At 37.1% G+C, this 12,876-nt stretch overlaps 1 long non-coding RNA gene across 4 annotated transcripts; it reads left to right on the top strand.

Moving 5' to 3' along the window:
- The first annotated feature begins 6,690 nt into the window (after positions 1-6,690).
- Positions 6,691-12,549, top strand: LOC140859218 (uncharacterized). Of its 4 annotated transcripts, none has more exons than XR_012142681.1 (3): positions 6,691-7,206; positions 7,515-7,617; positions 12,501-12,549. It is a non-coding gene; the product is annotated as an uncharacterized lncRNA (long non-coding RNA). The 4 variants fall into 4 exon arrangements; XR_012142682.1 differs by having other exon boundaries at positions 7,515-7,630; positions 12,501-12,545; XR_012142680.1 differs by lacking the exon at positions 12,501-12,549 and adding an exon at positions 7,710-7,774.
- The last annotated feature ends 327 nt before the right edge of the window (positions 12,550-12,876 follow it).

Here is a 12,876-nt window from a genome sequence, read left to right as displayed (position 1 = left end):
GAGACCAAAACAGAGGTCCCTTTTTTCGACCAGAAATCGACGACTCCCGTCGCCGGCAGCCGTGCACAAATGCACGGGAGGAAGGGGAGGGAAGAGAGGAAAAGAAGGGGAACTCACCTCGACCTCCGGTGACCCTACCGGCGAGCAATCACAGTGAAAACGAAGCAAGGATCCGCGGCTCTAATTCGGGAAAATCAGAGAGGAAAAGAGGGAAAGAAGATCGATGATCAGCTTCAAGGGAGGGAAAAGTCCTTTTATAGAGAACCCTAGGACTCCGATAGGTCCTAGGATTCCGATCTCGCCCGGGTCTCGCCGGAGAAGAAGACTCCTATCGGGAGTCTTCTTCCCGATTTTTCCTCTGTTTTTTTTTTTGAATGGGCTTGGGTCTTAGATAGTTGGGCTTGGGCTTGATTTTGGGCTATGACATTCTTTACCTCTAAAAAGAAATTTCATCCTCGAAATTTTTCATACCTGTCACCAGTATGTTGGAAGCCTGTGCATTCTGTTGAGTAAGCGCATAAACTCTTCCCTGGATTTTAGAAATCTGTCCACCACTCTTATGTTGTCCTTCATAAGTTCTTTGGCCAACTTGATTTTCTGTATTTAGCGGGCAGCTAAAAATTTTATGATCCATCTGACCACATTTGAAACAAGCACATGTATTCCAATCGCAATCCTTGTCTGCATGATTTTTGCCACATCTGGAGCACTGCTCACCATCAATCTGTTGAGTCTTATTATCTATTGCTTCCTTAGTTGATCTTTTGATGTTTTTATTATTCTGCCCTTGTGTATCATTTGATTTTGCTCTCTTTCTTTGCTTTCTTTTCCTTTCCATGCGTTCTTCATTGACTTCCCTTTCAATTATCAGTGCTTTGTTTACCACATCGGCATAAGTTGTCAATTCATATGGAACCACTTGTTTTTGAATCTCAGTTCTCAGTCTCATCTCAAACTTGTGAACACGTTCTTGCTCACCATCCACTAATCTCGGAGCAAATTTTGCTAACTCTGTAAATTTTGCTTCATATTCAGTCACACTCATACCCTTTTGCTTCAAATAAATAAACTCTTGCTCTTTCTGAATCCTTATACTCCGAGAAAAATACTGATCATAGAATGCAATCTGAAATCTTTCCCAGGTAAGTATTTCGCCGTCTTGTTCATGCTTGCGCTGTAGTCGCTGACACCAGTTGTATGCTTCTCCTTGTAGTAAATAAGCTGCATATCGAATCTTTTCTTCATCAAGACACTCTTGGACAGCGAAGGCCTTCTCCATCTCCATTATCCAGTTATCAGCCTCCAAAGGTTCAGTAGTCCCCTTGAAAGCTGGAGGTGCAAGCTTTTTAAATTCTGAAATGTTGTTCCGTTGTACTGGTTGCTCTCCATGTTGTGGTGGTGGATGCTGATGTTGTTGTGTATCTCGTTGTATCTGCTGTTGTTCAAGCATTTGCTGCTGTATTTGTTGTTGTGCTTGTATCATTCTGATTAGGGTCTGCATTAACTGAGCCATATCTGGTTCTTGACGTGCTCTCGAAGCACTCCCATTAGGATCTACGACTCCCTCCTCCTGAGGGGTGCCACTGGTCAGATGGGGAGTGCTACCATCCCGTGGTTGTGATGTCTCTCTTGCAATTTCTTGAGTAGTTCTTGTCATTCTACGGGGAGGCATGATAAGCTTGTAGTAGTAAAACCTTATTAGATTCATTGATCTATTTGTTAGGATGGGTTTATTATGATGCTCATACTTTAACGTCCCAATATTCCTAATGTTTACCCACCTACACTCATACTATGTTAAATTCTATGTGTCATAATTTATCCACTTATGCTCTGATACCATATTAATTGTCACGCCCCCGACCCGAGATTGTGAATCGAGGGTCGCGACAACCGCCGCATACTCATGAAGAACTCTCTCCAAAAGCATGCAAGGCATCTCATCACGATATCAATGCATCACAGTGGAATAAATTCAAATAATTATTATTCAATCTTAATTCAAGTAATTAAATCAAATATCTTACATCCAATAAAATTTTTGCTAAAAATAAAACAATAGGTCTAAGTTCAATGAAGTTGACAATGCTAAATCTCGCCTCTAAAAGCTCTGTCCCAATATTTCTTCCCACGCTCGAAATTAATTATCTGAATCTGAAAAATAGAAAGAAAGATAATGAGCTAGACAGCCCAGTAAGTAACAAGCATCTCTACCAGATATTTCAGATACTATATAATTTTCAAGAACAATGCTGCAAATAAACATAAAAATATATTTCATGCTGATTTAATGCAAATCCAATATTTTCAAATATTCACATATAATATAATCATAAATCCGATTCGATTCAAAAATACTCATAACTTAACAGCCTCGTCTATGACCAACGTTTAACCTCCATTGGCGGGGTCCACAGAATACTAGCGCACAACCCCCACTGGCAGGGTCCACAAACACCAGCGCACAACCCCCACTGACAGGGTCCACTGAGTACCAACGTATAATCCCCATTGGCGGGGCCCACTGAAACATAGTTAGGCTGAGAGCAAAAATCCGATCTGTATCAAAACACTTTGTATCATAATATATCATAATTTTTCACTGAACATGCGTATAAATCGACATACCATAACATTTCAAAAGCACTTTTCTTTCAAAACATAATTTCATAAATCATGCATAATTTCAAAGAATAATTATTTATTTTCAGAATAAATATGAAATATCTCGAGAAGATGTTTCATTACTTACCTTTCATGGAGCACTGAATGAACAGATCGATTAACTTCTAGGAGATTCTTCCGTGCCTATTATTAAAATTATATTTTTATATTAATTTTAATTCAAAATTAAATCTAACAAATTCTAAAATCAAAACCTCACTTAAAATCAGACTCTTCCCTAAACTCGATCAAAATCATCAGATGAAGCCTTCCACTACGCTAGTCCTAGAGGAATAACTTTAGAGAGAGAAAAATCCATCAAGAGAGAGAAACAACCTAGAGAGAAAATTCTAGAGAGAGAAAGTAGAGAGAAAAAGTCCAATTTTAGAGAGAGAAAATAAGGGTTCAGACTGAAAGAAAAGGGGAAGAGAGAGAAACTCTCTCTCTCATTTTTTTATTATTTATTTATTTATATATATATATGTATATATATATATATTTTATTTTTATTATTATTATTATTATTTTTTCCTTTTTCTTTTTTTCCTTTTTCTTTTCTTTTCTTTTCTTTTTCTCTTTTTCTTCTTTTTCTTTTCTTTTCTTTTCTTTTCTTTTCTCTTTTTTTCTTCTTTCTCTTCTTTTTTTTTCTTCTTCTTCTCTCGGCTCCTTCCAGGCCGAACAGGGGACCGGCGGTCCCCTCCTTGTGCTGGGCCGTTCAGGCCACGGCCGCCGCGGCGGAGGCCGGCGGCAGAGGGGGGGCCACTCCTCCGGTCACGGAGGAGCATGGCCGGCGATCGATTGCGATCGTCGGCGCCGGAAAATTCACGGGAAAAAGAGATCAAAAAGAGGTCCCTTTTTCCGACCGGAAATTGGCGACTCCCGTCGCCGGCAGCCGCGCACAAATGCACGGGAGGAAGGGGAGGGAAGAGAGGAAAAGAAGGGGAACTCACCTCGACCTCCGGTGACCCTACCGGCGAGCAATCACGGTGAAAATGAAGCAAGAATCTGCGGCTCTAATTCGAAAAAATCGGAGAGGAAAAGAGGGAAAGAAGATCGATGATCGGCTTCAAGGGAGGGAAAAGTCCTTTTATAGAGAACCCTAGGACTCTGAGAGGTCCTAGGATTCCGATCTCGCCCGGGTCTCGCCGGAGAAGAAGACTCCTATCGGGAGTCTTCTTCCCGATTTTTCCTCTGTTTTTTTTTTTTTAATGGGCTTGGGTCTTAGATAGTTGGGCTTGGGCTTGGGGCTATGACATCTATCTTCTGCTTTATATCAAAATGACAGTGCAACTGCTTCAAAGCCGTTTCAATTTGAAAATGTATGGTCCTCATATGGTGATCTAGACAGTCTAATCAGGAGGTGGTGGTCCGAAGCTCCACGATCTGAGGATGGGGCTGCTAACATTGTTCTTCATCTCCATTTCCTTAGAGCAAAGTTGAGATCATGGAGCAAGGAGAATGTCTGTAATATCTATAGAATTGTTGCAATCAATGATCAGATAAAAGGACTCGACCTTTTAGAAGAATCGAGGAATCTCTCTATTGAGGAGAGGGTGAAGCGAAAAGACCTCAAAACTTAGCTTGATTCACTACTACACCAAGAAGAAATACTTTGGAAGCAACGATCTTGGATTTCATGGTTAAAAGATGGCGACAGAAATACAAAATTTTTTCATATTACAGCAAGCAATCGTCTAAGGAAGAACCGGATCCTTAAGCTACAGTACGAAAACAAATTCATTCATAGCCAGCATGATATACACCAAGCTTTTCTTTTCTTTTACACCTCACTGCTGGGAAGAAAAGAAGACAATTTGATTGACTTGAATTGGCAGAAGCTTTATCCTGATGGTCCCTGTGATCTTAACTCCCTTGACAGGCCTTTTTTAGAACGTGAAATTAAGAATGCCTTATTCTCTTTGGCCAAGGAAAGTCACCATGGACGGACGGATTCCACAATGGTTTCTACCAAAAGTATTGGGACTACATCAAAGATGACATTCTGAAGTTGTTCTCTGAATTTTATAGTGCACCACATAACATCTCCAGATTAAATTATACTTTTATAACTTTAATACCAAAGAAGGAAGAATGTAGATAGGTATCCGACTATTGCCCAATTAGCTTGGAGAATGGGTTGATTAAACTCATTTTCAAGGTATTATCCATCTGACTCCGATCGAAGATTGACAAGCTCATCTCACAATTTCAAACAGCTTTCATTCAAGACCGCATAATCTTTGAGAGTTCTATTGCTGCTTCTGAAGTAGTTTCCTTTTGTCGATGCTCCAAAACTCTCGAGATTTTGTGCAAAATCGATTTTGAAAAAGCTTTCGGCAGTATTTGATGGGAGTTCTTATTCAAACTTCTACAACAATGGGGCTTTGGCAACCGATGGGTTGCATGGATGCATTTCTTGCTCTTTTCTTCGACTTCCACATTAATCATTAACGGTTCAATTGGACCTTAGTTTGATAACAGAAGAGGATTAAAACAAGAGAATCCACTTTCTCCTCTACTATTCATTTTGGTTACTGATACTCTCACCAAAATTTTGAAAATAGCCAACTCAGAGGGATTGCTGGATGGAATTGGTTCTTACAACATCACAAGTCATATTCGTAGTCTACATTTTGCTGACGATAGATTGCTTTTTTGCAAAGCAGATCTGTAATAACCCAGATAAAAAAAAAAAAGGGACGGAAGGAGACTCCCGAAGGGAGTCTTCTTCTCCGATGAATCCCGATCGGAGAAGGACTCTAGGCCTCTTAGAACTCTAGGATTCTCTATAAATAAGACTCTCCTCTCCCTCACGAGTCTCCACCGGCGTCGAGCCCGATTCCTCTCCTTTTCTCCGTAGAAGCCGCGGCAGCCTCTTCTCGTGTTCGCTGGAAATTGAAGGTCGAAGAGGCCACCGGAGTTCAGGTAAGGGTTCAATCTTTCTTTCTCTCCCTCTTCTCTTTCTTCCCATGGTTTTAGACTCCTCGCCGGCCGTCAGGATCGCCAGAAAATCCATGAACAAGAAGATCCCCTATTTTTCGAAAAAAAAAAAGAGCTACCGGCCATCCGCTGCTGGCCACCGCCGGCCGAACCCCATCGCCGGCCGTTGTCGGATCTCCGGCCAAGCCACCGGAGCCCGAGCCACCGAGGGGGGGGGACCTCACGGTCCTCCTCTGTTTCAGCCAAGGGAGGCCGCGGGAAGAAAAGAAGAAGGAAGAAGAAGAAGAAAAGAAAAGAAAAAAAAAAGAGGAAAAAGAAAAAGAAAAGAAAAAGGAAAAAGAAAAAGAAAAGAAAAAGGAAAAAAGAAAAAAAAAAGAAAAAGAGAAAGAGAAAAATAAAAATAAAAATAAAATAAAATAAAATAAAAAGAAGAAGAAGAGAGAAAATTTTTCTCTCTTCTCTCTCTACTTTCTCTCTCCAGTTTCTCTCTCTAGATTCTCTCCCTATTTTCTCTCTCTAGACTTTTTCTCTTTTTATGGATTTTGTCTCTCTAGAGTCTTCCTCTCTCTCTGATTTCATCACGGACCCTAGGATAAAATTGAGATGAAAATAAGATGATCTGAGGTTGCTCTGAAATTCGTGCGGTAGATCTGATCCCAGTTCGATCCTATTCGAAATTTATAACACTTGATTCATATTGAGTCACCCTGATAGGACCTCTGATGATCTCGATCATGAGTGCCTCATCGAAAGGATATGAAGGTTTCTCTCTCCACTTTCTCTCTCTACTTTCTCCCTCTAAAATTTTCTCTCTCTTCATGGATTTTCTCTCTCTAGAAGTCTTATGGATCAGTGGAGGATCCAGATACATAGACAAGTCCTAATTTTGGTTAATCCTAAGAGAGGTCCTCGATCTGTGTTATTAGGATCGATTATCAGTAATTTTCTCCATATATGATTTTTATATTGATCAGGGTTATGAAGAGATGATTGTCTGCATATGATATCGAGTGGAATATTTGGTTAAAGAAATTCATAAGTCAAAAAAAAATATTGATTTCTGTGCTTGGATCAGTCACCGGTAAAGGTAAGAATCCCTATACATGATCACTATTATATATACGTTATTTTACTGTTGGTCTTGCATTATTGGTTTTGCGTTGTCGGATTTGAGATCGATGAATTTATTATATCTGAGATACTGTTATTTGATTTTGAGCATGAGTATGTTATGTCAATATATATGTATCAGAGATTGATGGCATGATTATATAGATATGACATATCTGAGTTGATCATAATGCAAGACAGAATTGATTTGATAAAATCAACACAAAATGATTAAATGAAAAGAAAGAGATATATGGTATGGACTAGTCTTATCATGTGGAATAGCCCGTCAGGAGCTTATGCCTGGGACAGCCCCCACTGGCTTACAGGTGGATCAGCCGGCCAGGAGCTCATGCCTGGGACAGCCCGCCAGGAGCTTATGCCTGGGACAGCCTCTCACAGGCTTTCGTACGTGGGACAGCCGGCCAGGAGCTCATCCTGGGACAGTCTTGAAAGACTTTTTAAATGGATTCGATCCGGATGATGACTGAGGTATAGAATTGGATAGTCCAGAACAAGAAAGAAAATGTTAAAAATCATGTGATTATGAAAGGAGAAATGAAAGATAAGACATGAAATAATTGTTGAACAAAAGTGTTTTACTTGTTAACATATGATGATGCATCTATTTTAACAAGACAGAAAATTTATGAATGTTTGCATTATTCTGGATATTGAACATGAGATTTTATATTTTATTGCTTATTCTTATTTTCAGATTATATTACTATATCAGTGTGATATGAAAATTCTTACTGGGCTGTAAAGCTCACACCCTTTCATCTTTCTTTTCTTCTCAGAGATACAGGACGTTCATGATTGGCTATGGCTTAGATTTATGGGTGAGCAGCTGGATAGATAGAGTGTCATAGTACCTGATCAGAGGATTGAAGAAATTTAATTGTAATTATGCAAGGTTTTATGAATTATATTTGAAATTAATTGTTATGGATGTTAAGGTTGTAATATTTATTTTGGCCTTGCATATTCTTTAGGGCTTGCTCTAAGGAGTGTGCAGCCATCACGTATCTGACCCGGGTGTTGGGTTCGGGGCGTGACAGAATGGTATCAGAGCTTAGGATATGATCATTAGGGATTATGATATACGTGATAGGATATGATGGAATAATATCAGAGTTTAGGTTTAAGATCACTAAGATTATGAAGTGATATCAAAACTTTATGTAAGATCAATAGGATGTGACAGAGTGATATCTGAGCTTAGAGCTTAGGTTATGTTCATTTGGAGACAATGATACAAGTGATTAGGATATGACAGAAGGTTTAAGATCACTAGAGATTGTCATATAAGTGATATCAAAACTTTGGGATTATAATCAATAGAGTATGATTGATAATATCAGAGTTTAAGATTATGATCATTAAGGATGTAATAGAATGATATTACAATTTAGGTTATGATCATTAGAGAATATGATTTAAGTGGTATTTGAGTTTAAGGTTATAATTATTCAGAATTGTAATTTTAGTGATATCTGAACTTAGGTTATGATCATGAGGAACATGATAGGTATAAAAGAGAAGATTCAATATTTAGATTTCGAATCAATAGATATTAAGATAAAATTTATGTATAAGTGGCATATGATATCTATAATAGAATTGATGAGTTATATGTTAGATTTCAATTGGTAAGGTTGACCTAAGTATGAAAAGAGTTGACCTTGGAATGAAGTGGGAGGTATTGATAAGTTATGTTGAGTATACTAGAGGATTTTGGAATGTAAAACTTATATGATTGAAGATCATGATAATTTTTTTTAATTTCGATGATAATTGTCTGAACATTATGAATTTTGGACACTGAACCCATAAGAGGTCATATATGGAACTCAATCATAGATGAAAAATATACTTGAATTTTATTATGAGAATATGAAATATACATTTTGGTAAAATTTTTGATTACTCAAAATATCATATTCTGAATATAATTCTTGATCTTTCAAGTTGCATTGAATTTTAAGTCAATAGTTTATTTTTTAAGTGGATCAAAAGTCTTTTGATATTGTTGTTAAATTAAAGAAGAAAATTTATTTTATCAGAGTATGATATACAGGTTATGATGAAATCCTTAATAATTCGTATTACTATCTTTGGATTAGATTTTTTTTTAATTTTTGTAATTATTGAAGATGGTGAAGTGTATTAATTATTCAAGTTAAAGTTTGGATTTTTTTAAAAATTAAACTAAGACATCTTGCTAGTGTTAAATTTTGAATGACTTATACAAGGGACAAGATTTTGTATGGATTTATTGATTAATATTAAGGGTTGTGATGAAGGGAGCTCTATAAGAAATAATCAAGTTGATTCTACTTAAGGATGTTGGCTTGAGTTCTTCTAGTTTGACAAGTTGGAATCTAATTTTTTTTTAAAAAAAAATTAATTTAAAAATTATCTAAATGATTGTAAGGTAAATCTAAGGTTAACTTTAATCGATTCTAGACATGTTGGATTCTTGAAGAGTGATGAAACTTATACAATAATTTTAAATATAGAAAGTAGATCAAGATTTAATATGCTATACCCGAAGGTAGTAAAGATAAAAAAAACTTAAAATTTTGCCCTAAGTTTTATATAAAATTTGAAGGTTAGATCTATTCTGGATTGATTAACATATAAGGATATTTTATCTTTGATAGACTTATATAATTTGATAAGTTGAGATCAGAGTGCGCAGCAAAAGCGTGATGGTCTAAATTGATTAGAAATATTAATCTTTTAAATCAAAAGATATTATGATGAAATACATTAGTTGCAAATAAGAAAGGATTTTATTGATAATGAAAGGATGCTATAAATTTTGATATGATCTGATCATAGCCGGATAATTTTTATCAGTAGGTTGTTTCATTATAGATAATGCCAAGAAATTTTAGATATCTCAAGTTTATTAATAGCTTGATAGTTCTGATATTAGTTCAAATTTAGAATGTCCTGACATAGATCTCATATTTTTTTTAAATTTAATATTATTACTTAGACTGATATAGAAGATTGAGGTTTTCTTAAGATGAGAGTCTACATATAAAATTTGTTGGAAGGTCAAGAGAAAAAAAAATCGATGATTGTGAAGAGCGCCCGATGTTTGACCTTTATTTATTTTTTTATCATAGGTAGTTTGAGATAATTATGAATTTTTGAATGAAATGTATTAGACAAATAACGGTGGTATATTAATACAAGTCTAAAATGTTACAGTTCTTCAAAAAGTTGAAAAATCAATAAGAAGGGATGAGTTTGAGATTTCAAATAATTTTTGTTATAACAAGATCATGAGAAATAAATAATATATATGATATTATCGTAAGCTTAAGAATGACATGAAAAATGTATACTTTGAAATAGGTATCTCAAACGACATAACCTAATTTCGAGGATGAAATTATTTTAAGGAGGGAGAATGTAATAACCCAAATAAAAAAAAATGGGATGGAAGGAGACTCCCGAAGGGAGTCTTCTTCTCGATGAATTCCGATCGGAGAAGGATTCTAAGCCTCTTAGAACTCTAGGATTCTCTATAAATAAGACTCTCCTCTCCCTCACAAGCCTCCACCGGCGACCGTCGAGCCCGATTCCTCTCCTTTTCTCCGTAGAAGCCGCGGCAGCTCTTCTCGTGTTCGCCGAAATTGAAGGTCGAAGAGGCCACCGGAGTTCAGGTAAGGGTTCAATCTTTCTTTCTCTCCCTCTTCTCTTTCTTTCCATGGTTTTAGACTCCTCGCCGGCCGTCAGGATCACCGAAAAATCCATGAACAAGAAGATCCCCTGTTTTTCGAAAAAAAAGAGCTGCCGGCCGTCCGCTGCTAGCCACCGCGGTCGAACCCCATCGTCGGCCGTTGTCGGATCTCCGACCAAGCCACCGGAGCCCGAGCCACCGAGGGGGGGGACCTCACGGTCCTCCCCTGTTTCAGCCAAGGGAGGCCGCGGGAAGAAAAGAAGAAGGAAGAAGAAGAAGAAAAGAAAAGAAAAAAAAAGAGGAAAAAGAAAAAGAAAAGAAAAAGGAAAAAGAAAAAGAAAAAAAAAAGAAAAAAGAAAAAAAAGGAAAAAGAGAAAGAGAAAAATAAAAATAAAAATAAAATAAAATAAAATAAAAAGAAGAAGAAGAGAGAAAAATTTTCTCTCTCTTCTCTCTCTACTTTCTCTCTTCAGTTTCTCTCTCTAGATTCTCTCCCTATTTTCTCTCTCTAGACTTTTTCTCTTTTTATGGATTTTGTCTCTCTAGAGTCTTCCTCTCTCTCTGATTTCATCACGGACCCTAGGATAAAATTGAGATGAAAATAAGATGATCTGAGGTTGCTCCGAAATTCGTGCGGTAGATCTGATCCCAGTTCGATCCTATTCGAAATTTGTAACACTTGATTCATATTGAGTCATCCTAATAGGACCTCTGATGATCTCGATCATGAGTGCCTCATCGGAAGGATACGAAAGTTTCTCTCTCCTCTCTACTTTTTTCTCTAAAATTTTCTCTCTCTTCATGGATTTTCTCTCTCTAGAAGTCTTATGGATCAGTGGAGGATCTAGATACATAGACAAGTCCTAATTTTGGTTAATCCTAAGAAAGATCCTCGATCTGTGTTATTAGGATCGATTATTAGTAATTTTCTCCATATATGATTTTTATATTGATCAGGGTTATGAAGAGATGATTGTCTGCATATGATATCGAGTGGAATATTTGGTTAAAAAAATTCATAAGTCAAAAAAGAACATTGATTTCTGTGCTTGGATCAGTCACCGGTAAAGGTAAGAATCCCTATACATGATCACTATTATATATATGTTATTTTACTGTTGGTCTTGCATTATTGGTTTTGCGTTGTCGGATTTGAGATCGATGAATTTATTATATCTGAGATACTGTTATTTGATTTTGAGCATAGGTATGTTATATCAATATATATGTATCAGAGATTGATGGCATGATTATATAGATATGACATATCTGAGTTGATCATAATGCAAGACAGAATTGATTTGATAAAATCAACACAAAATGATTAAATGAAAAGAAAGAGATATATGGTATGGACTAGTCTTGTCATGTGGAATAGCCCGCCAGGAGCTTAAGCCTGGGACAGCCCCCACTGGCTTACAGGTGGATCAGCCGGCCAGGAGCTCATGTCTGGGACAGCTAGCCAGGAGCTTATGTCTGGGACAGCCTCTCACGGGCTTTCGTACGTGGGACAGCCGGCCAGGAGCTCATCCTGGGACAGTCTTGAAAGATTTTTTAAATGGATTCGATCCGGATGATGACTGAGGTATAGAATTGGATAGTCCAGAATAAGAAAGAAAAAGTTAAAAATCATATGATTATGAAAGGAGAAATGAAAGATAAGACATGAAATAATTGTTGAACAAAAGTGTTTTACCTGTTAACATATGATGATGCATCTATTTTAACAAGACAGAAAATTTATGAATGTTTGCATTATTCTGGACATTGAACATGAGATTTTATATTTTATTGCTTATTCTTATTTTCAGATTATATTACTATATCAGTGTGATATGGGAATTCTTACTGGGCTGTAAAGCTCACACCTTTTCATCTTTTTTTTCTTCTCAGAGATACAGGACGTTCATGATTGGCTATGGCTTAGATTTATGGGTTAGCAGCTGGATAGATAGTGTCATAGTACCTGATCAGAGGATTGAAAAAATTTAATTGTAATTATGCAAGGTTTTATGAATTATATTTGAAATTAATTGTTATGGATGTTAAGGTTGTAATATTTATTTTGGCCTTGCATATTCTTTAGGGCTTGCTCTAAGGAGTGTGCGGCCATCACGTATCTGATCCGGATGTTGGGTTCAGGGCGTGATAAGATCTAACAAAAAAAAATGTAAACAACTTGAAATTCATCTTATATGCCGTCGAATTGGCAACTAGTTTGAGAATCAACTTCTAGAAATCCCAGCTGATTGGACTTGGAATCAGTGACCAACTTGGGCACTTGTGTGGTGAAATGCTTGGCTGTCAGGTATCTCACTTACCCATCCAGTACCTTGGTCTACCGCTCCATCATTCCGCACCTCGCTACATGGATTGGTCTTTTATGATTGAAAAGGTCTCCAAGCGGACATCAGGTTGGAAGACTAACTCTCTTTCTCTGGCAGGCCGCTTGATATTAACTA

The sequence above is a fragment of the Elaeis guineensis genome, chromosome 7 (assembly GCF_000442705.2).
Source record: "Elaeis guineensis isolate ETL-2024a chromosome 7, EG11, whole genome shotgun sequence".
Taxonomy (NCBI): domain Eukaryota; kingdom Viridiplantae; phylum Streptophyta; class Magnoliopsida; order Arecales; family Arecaceae; genus Elaeis; species Elaeis guineensis.
Note: the sequence above shows the minus strand (reverse complement) of the source record. Positions and strands in the feature narration are given on the sequence as shown.